This window comes from Nomascus leucogenys, chromosome 8 (assembly GCF_006542625.1).
Source record: "Nomascus leucogenys isolate Asia chromosome 8, Asia_NLE_v1, whole genome shotgun sequence".
In the NCBI taxonomy this organism is placed as follows: Eukaryota; Metazoa; Chordata; class Mammalia; order Primates; family Hylobatidae; genus Nomascus; species Nomascus leucogenys.
Genome location: NC_044388.1, coordinates 11,326,701 through 11,334,440, shown reverse-complemented (window position 1 = coordinate 11,334,440; position 7,740 = coordinate 11,326,701).

Genomic DNA, 7,740 nt, shown 5'->3' with positions numbered 1-7,740 from the left:
AAATATAATCACTAAAATTAAAAAGGTAATAGGTGGATTAAACAGTTGATTAAACACAGCTTAAGAAAAAATTAGTGAAATAGAAGATGCAGTTAAGGAGATTACCCAGAATATATTAACACAGAACACACTGTGATGCAAATTTAGATAAAAATGAAATTCTAAAATTTCCCGGAGAGAAAAAGACAACCATACAGATTACCTATAAAAGAACAATGTAATAATGAGGTCGATATTAGGCTTTTCAACAACTCTGATGGAATATGACAAGGGAACAATATCTTGTAATAATGAGGGAAAACACATTTGAATAAAATTTTAAACCCAGTCAACTATCATTCAAGTATGAGTTTCAGATATACTCTTACCATATAACCTTAGTTTCAGACATACTCTCATACTTAAATGATATAAAAAAGTTTCAGATATAATAGCCACAATATGGAAACAACCCAGACTTCCATCAACGAGTTGATGGATAAATAAATTGTGGTATATTCACACAATGAAATACTACTCCACAGTAAAAAGGAGCACTCGCCTGATATACACAACAAAGATGAATCTCATAGACATTATGCTGAGAGAAAGAAGCTTGACACAAAAGATCATATACTATATAATTTCATTTGCATGAAACTCTAGAAAAGAACAAGCCTAATCTACAGTGATATAAAATAGATCAGTTTTTGTGGGTCCAGGGAGAGCAGGTAAAGGTAAAACTCAAACTCTACCCTTGTGATCTGTGCCTTCTTATTGTATGTAAACTACACCTTAATAAAAAAGGTATAATTATGTTGATGGTTTATATAAAAGCAATTTAGTACAAACTCAAACTAAAATCCTGTATTATACCCACATGAGTGATGTGAAGTAAACTTGTGCTAAGGAGGCTGTAATTACTGATTGACTATATGTTTGTGAGAGATATTAGTTTAAGCATTTTTTTTTTTTAAATTAAGACTAACCCTTATAGAGCAGAGGTTCGCAACCTCTAACAAGCATTAGAATCATCTGGAGGCTTATTACAACACAGATTGCTGGGCTCCACCACTAGAATTTCTGACTTAATAGGTTTGGGTTAGGGTCCAAGAATTTATGTTTTTAAGTAAGTTCCCAGGTGCTGCTGCTGCTGCTTGACGACCACAGTTGAGAACTACTGTTTTAGAGTAACAGAAATAAAAGAGGAAATAAATAGAGAGGGAAAATAAAATCCTAAAGTTTGGAGTCAGCCACACCAAGTTTTGAATCTAGGTTTCAAAGCTTCCTAGCTGGGGGATCCCTAACATTTCTGAGTCTCAGATTCATTCTTTGAGAATCAGGGTCATTGTAAGAATTAAACGACACCAAAAAACCAAAAAGCTCTTAACAGAGTCCTGGCACATAGTATGTGTTTGTTCCAAGATAGTAACTAGATGTGGTGACGACAGACCAAACTCTTAGTAAGTGTGTGACTTGTCCTAGGCCCTCAACAAAACACAGCTTCAGCATATTCTTCTGTTCCAGATCTATGTATGTGTGGGAACTGGGGGTGGTACTGAGGGGAAAAAGTGAGGGATAGTGGATGAGAAAAAGCAATTGCTACTCAATAACTCAGCCACTATTGCTCCTACACCTTCCGTTTAAGGAAGACCACGATCTTAAAATTGGTAGCAGAGCCCAATTTCAAAAGTTCTGTGCTAGGGCCCCCAACTCTGTCCACTACACTCACAAATCACATACCTGGACATTCCATTTTCTCAGTTGCCTGGGTGACTCCATTTCTGAATTTACTTACCTAAGTCTTTGTGGAATTCTTCAGATGACTTTTAAGATGGAGGAAAATGATCAACTATAACCAATCTTTCCAAGTTACAAGAAGCTTTCTGGAGACTACATGAAAAAGTGCAGAGGTGAGTCTCCCTAGGAGCTTGGTTCTGAGATAAATCAGTCCGCTAAGAGTGAGCACAGCAAGGACTCCCAGGAATTTACCTGCTGTCCTTGGGAGCATCTGACTACAGCAGCTGGGCTCCTGGGCTGGCTCCCTACAGCCAAGCAGTCTGTCCCTGGCCCAGGCCCAGGCCTAGGCCCACCCAGGCTCGCCAAGCTCTGTCCTGCTTTCTTCTTCCTCTTGACATAAGAAGGTGTTCCCTTAGCAGGCAAAGGGCCATTGGCTGGAATGTTTGCTCAGCTTGTACGCAGGTTTCCACTCCTGGGCAATGGCCCTGTGACTTGCACATCTAGCTTAACTGAATGTTCTCAGTAGGAGAACTAGATGCTCCATTAGATTTGTCCTCACATGGAGGCCCCAGGGGAAAGTGTGTCTTGGAGTTCCTTCAGCCACTAGGTAGGGCTGGGTCTAGTCTTAATTTTTCATGTAAATTGTGCCCCTTCTTAAGAAGGCAGAACAGGAGAACGGGGGATCACAAATCCTCATCCCTCCCATGGCCACAAGGACTCAAATTGCTCTGGTCCAAGAAGGGGCCCTTTGCAATCCCCTTGTCCTCTCCAACCTCCCCCAACAGTTGAGAGTAGGTAGTAAGCTGGCAGTGGTCAATCCAAACCACCTCTTCCCAAGGGAGCTATTCCTGCCTCTCTACCAAGGATCCTTGGAATGCCCTTGGCAATCCCATCCAGTGAAACTTGAGATTCCCTGACTTTTCTTTCCACTAGACCTAAGGAATGTATGACATTTTCATTTGACATATTATGGAAATCCTTGCAAATCAGTACACATGATCTACTTCATTCTTGTTTATTTATCTATTCACATTTCATTGCATTTTAAAGCAGGTATTAATGTAATAACATTCACATAGTTAGAAATTCAAACAATAGATATACAATGAAAAGTCTGGTTCACTTATGTTCATTTCCCACCATTGCTACTGTTAAACAGGGAACCATTGGTATTAATTTCTTGTGTATCTTTCCAGAGTTTCTTTATAAAATCAAATATAAAGATATATTTTCCCTATTGTCTTTTTATCCAAAAAGTAGAATACAACAAACTTGAATCCTCATTTTTTTACTTAATAGTATCTTTTTAAAAAATAATTATTTTTAATTTTTATGGGTACATAGTTTTTTATAGGTACATAGTTTTTATGGGTACGTAAACTTTTTATGGGTACATAATTTTTATGGGTACAAACAGGAGAGGTATTTTGATATAGGCATACAATGCATAATAATCACAGAAGGGCAAATGGGGTTATCTATCACCTCAAGAATTTATCCTTTCTTGTGTTACAAACTCTCCAGTTATACTCTTTTGGTTATTTTAAAATGTACTATAAACTATTGTTGACTTTAATCACCCTGTTATGCTTTTATAAAATACTCAATTTTATGTAATCTTTTTTGTACCCATTAACCATCCCCACTCCCCCTCCCCACTACTCTTCCCAGTCTCTGGTAATGATCATTCTATAATACTCTCCATCTCCATGAGTCCAATTGTTTTAATTTCTAGCTCCCACAAATAAGTGAGAACATGTAAAGCTTGTCTTTCTGTGCCTGGCTTATTTCACTTAACATGATGTCCTCCGGTTCCATTCATGTTGTTGCAAATGACAGGATCTTGATCTCTCTATGGCTGAATAGTACTCCATTGTGTATATGTACCATATTTTCTTTATCCATTCGTCTGTTGATGGACACTTGGGTTGATTCCAAATCTTGGCTATTGTGGCTAGTGCTGCAATAAACATGAAAGTGCAAGTGTCTCTTTGATATACTAATTTCCTTTCTTTTGGTTATATACCTAGCAGTGGGATTGCTGGATTGTATAATAGCTCTATTTTTAGCTTTTTGAGGAACCTCTATACTGTTCTCCATAGTGATTGTACAAATTTACATTCCTACTAACAGTGTATCAGGGTTCCCTTTTCTCCACATCCTCACCAGCCTATTGCCTGTCTTTTGGATAAAAGCCATTTTAACTGGGGTGAGATGCTATCTCATTGTAGTTTTGATTAGCATTTCTCTGATGGTCAATGATGTTGAGCACCTTTTCATATACCTGTTTGTCATTTGTGTAACTTCTTTTGGGAAATATCTATTCAAATGTTTTGCCCATTTTAAAATCAGATTATCAGATTTTTCTCCTATTGAATTGTTTGAGATCCTTATACATTCTGGTTATTACTCATTTGTCAGATGGATAGTTTGCAAATATTTCCTTTCATTCTATGGGTTGTCTCTTCACTTTGCTGACTGTTTTCTTTGCTATGCAGAAGCTTTTTAACTTGATGTGATCTCATTTGCCCATTTTTGCTTTCGTTGCTTGTGTTTGTGGAGGCCTACTCAAGAAATCCTTGCCCAGGCCAATGTCCTGAAGATTTTCCCCAAAGTTTTCTTATATTGGTTTCATAATTTGAGGTCTTAGATTTAAGTCTTTAATCCATTTTATTTGATTTTTGTATATGGTGAGAGATGAGTCTAGTTTCATTCTTCTGCATATGGATATCCAGTTTCTACAGTGCCATTTATTGAAGAGACTGTCCTTTCTCCAATGTATGTTCTTGGCCCTTTTGCTGAAAATGAGCTCACTGTAGATGTAGGGATTTGTTTCTGGGTTCTCTATTCTGTTCATTGGCCTATGTGTCTGTTTTTATGCCAGTACCATTTACTATAGCTCTGTAGTATAATTCGAAGGGAGGTAATGTGATTCCTCCAGTTTTGTTCTTTCTGCTTAGGATGGTTTTGGCTATTCTGGGTCTTTTGTGGTTCATTTAAATTTTCAGATTTTTTTTTTTATTTCTGTGAAGAATGTCATTAGTATTTTGAATGTCAGTAGTATTTGTGAAGAATGTCAATAGTTTATAGTACATTTGGGATTGCATTGAATCTGTAGATTGCTTTAGATATTATAGCACAGACATTTTAACAATATTGATTCTTCCTTTTCATGAACATGGAATATTTTTCCATTCTTTGGTGTTCTGTTCCATTTCTTGCATCAGTGCTTTATAGTTTTTATTGTAGAGATCTTTCACTTCTTTGGTTAAGTTTATTCCTAGCCATTTTATTTTCTTTATAGCTGTGTAAATGGGATTTTTTTTAAATTTCTTTTCCAGGTTGTTTGCCATTGGCATGTATGAATACTACTGATTTTAGTATGTTGATTTTGCATCCTGGAACTTTACTGAATTTGTGTATTAGTTCTAGTAGATTTTTTGTGCAGTCTTTAGATTTTCCTAATATAAGAAAATACCATCTGGATATTTTACAAAGATAATTTAGATATCCTTGTAAAAGGATATAAATACTAGTAAAGGGTATATATCATATAGGTATATCAAAGTATATACCAAAGTGTATACTTAAGTATATCAAAGGATATACTTACAAGGATATATATCCTAGATATAAATACAAGGATAATTTGTCTTTTTCCTTTCCAATTTAGATCCCCTTTCTTTCTTTCTCTTGCCTGATTGCTCTATCTAGGACTTCTAGTACTATGTTGAATAACAGTGGTGACAGTGGGCATCCTTATCTTGATCTAGATCTCAGAGGAAAAACTTTCAGTTTTTCCCTATTCAGTATGATATTAGCTGAGGGTTTGTCGTGTATGGCTTTTATTGTGTTGAGGTATGTTCCTTCTATACCCAGTTTTTTGAGGTTTTTCTTTTTTATCGTGAAAGGATGTTGAACTTTATCAAACACTTTTTCAGGATCAATTGAAATGATCATATAGTTTTTGTCCTTCATTCTGTTGATATGATATATCACATTAATTTATTTGCATATGTGGAACCATCTCTTGCATCCCTGGTATAAATCCCACTTGGTCATGATGAAGGATCCTTTTAATGTATTGTTGAATTTGGTTTGCTAGTATCTCATTGAGAATTTTTGCATCAATGTTTATCAGAGACATTGACTTGTAGTTTTCTTTTTTTGACGGGTCTTTGTCTGGTTTTGGTATCAGGATAATACTGGCCGCATAAAATGGGTTTGGAAGTATTCCTTCCTCCTTTATTTTTTGGAATAGTTTGACTAGAATTGATACTGGTTCTTCTTTAAATGTTTGGCAGAATTCAGCAGTGAAGCCATCAGGTCCTAGGCATTATTTTGCTGAGACTTTTTATTATGGCTTCAATCTTGTTACCTGTTATTGGTGTATCAGGTTTTGAATTTCTTCATGGCTTAATCTTGGTAGGTGTGTGTGTCCAGGAATTTATTCACTTCCTCTAGGTTTTCAAATTTATTGGCATATAGTTGCTCATAGTAGTTTCTAATGATTCTTTGAATTTCTGTGGTATCATTTGTAATGTCTCCTTTTTCATCTCTGATTTTACTTATTTGGATCTTTTTTTCTTAGTCTGCATAAAGGTTTGTGGATTTTATTTATCTTTTCGAAAAATGACTTTTTATTTCATTGATCTTTTGTATTTTTTTCATTTCATTCATTTATTTCTTTTTTTTTCCTATAAGGGATAGGTTACTTTCAATGTTAGAGCATCAAGAGAAGAGTCCAAATTTGAATGCCACTGGAGTAGGAAGAAAAAGCATACTGAATGTGTAGCAGGGGCTCAAAAAATAAGTTAGTTATTTGGTAAGTAACTTTAAAAGAACAATTTTGGAAAAGGCTAAAAATTAATTTCTGAAATATATCTCTTTAAAAAATGAGCTCTATATTTTTCTATATAAAGTATTTTTAATTGTGGGGAAATTTATATAATATACAATGAACCATTTTAAAGTACAATATGGTGATATTTAGTGTATTCATAATATTGTATAAACACCAGCTCTAATTTGAAAGCTTTTTTATCACTTCACAAAACAGCCATACATAGTCACTCCCCATTCCTCCCTCTCCCCATCCTCTGGTAACCTCCAATCTGCTTTCATTTCTATGGATTTACCTATTCTGGATCAAAAAGCAAACCATACAATATATGTCTTTTTTATGTCGAGCTTCTCTTGCTTAGCATAATGTTTTCAAGGTTCAAGTTGCAGCATATTTCAGTACTTAGTTCCTTTTTATAGCCGAATAATATTCCATCGTATCTATATAACACAGTTGGTGTATCCATTCATTTGCTGATGAACATTGGGTTTCTACCTTTGTCTCCTATAAATAATGCTGCTATAAACATTCAATTGCAAGTACTTTGTGGACCTATGTTTTAATATCTCTTGGGTATATACCTAACAGTGGAATTGCTGATATAGAAATAATTCTGTATTTAACTTTTTAAGGAACTTCTAAATGTTTCCAAGTGACTACACCTTTTTACATTTCCGCTAGCAATGTATGAAGACTCTTATTTCTTCAGTTCACTAACACTTGTGTTTCTTTTCCTTTCTATTTTTTCAAAAATATATAATTTCAATAGATTTTGGAATATAAGTGGTTTTTGTTTACATAGATGAATTGTATAGTGATGAAGTCTGAGATTTTACTGCACCCATCACCTGAGTAGTGCATATTGCACCCAATATGTAGTTTCTTATCCTTCACCCCACTCCCACCCTCCCCATTTCTGAGTCTCCAGTTCATTACACCACTCAGTATGCTTTTGCATACCTGTAGCTTAGCTCCCACTTATAGGTGAGAACATACCATATTTGGTTTTCCATTCCTGAGTTAATTCACTTAGAATAATGGCCTCCAGCTCCTTCCAAGTTGCTGCAAAATAGAGCTTTCATTTTTTTTTTTTTTTTTTTTGAGACGGAGTCTCGCTCTATCGCCCGGGCTGGAGTGCAGTGGTGCAATCTCGGCTCACTGCAAGCTCCGCCTCCCGG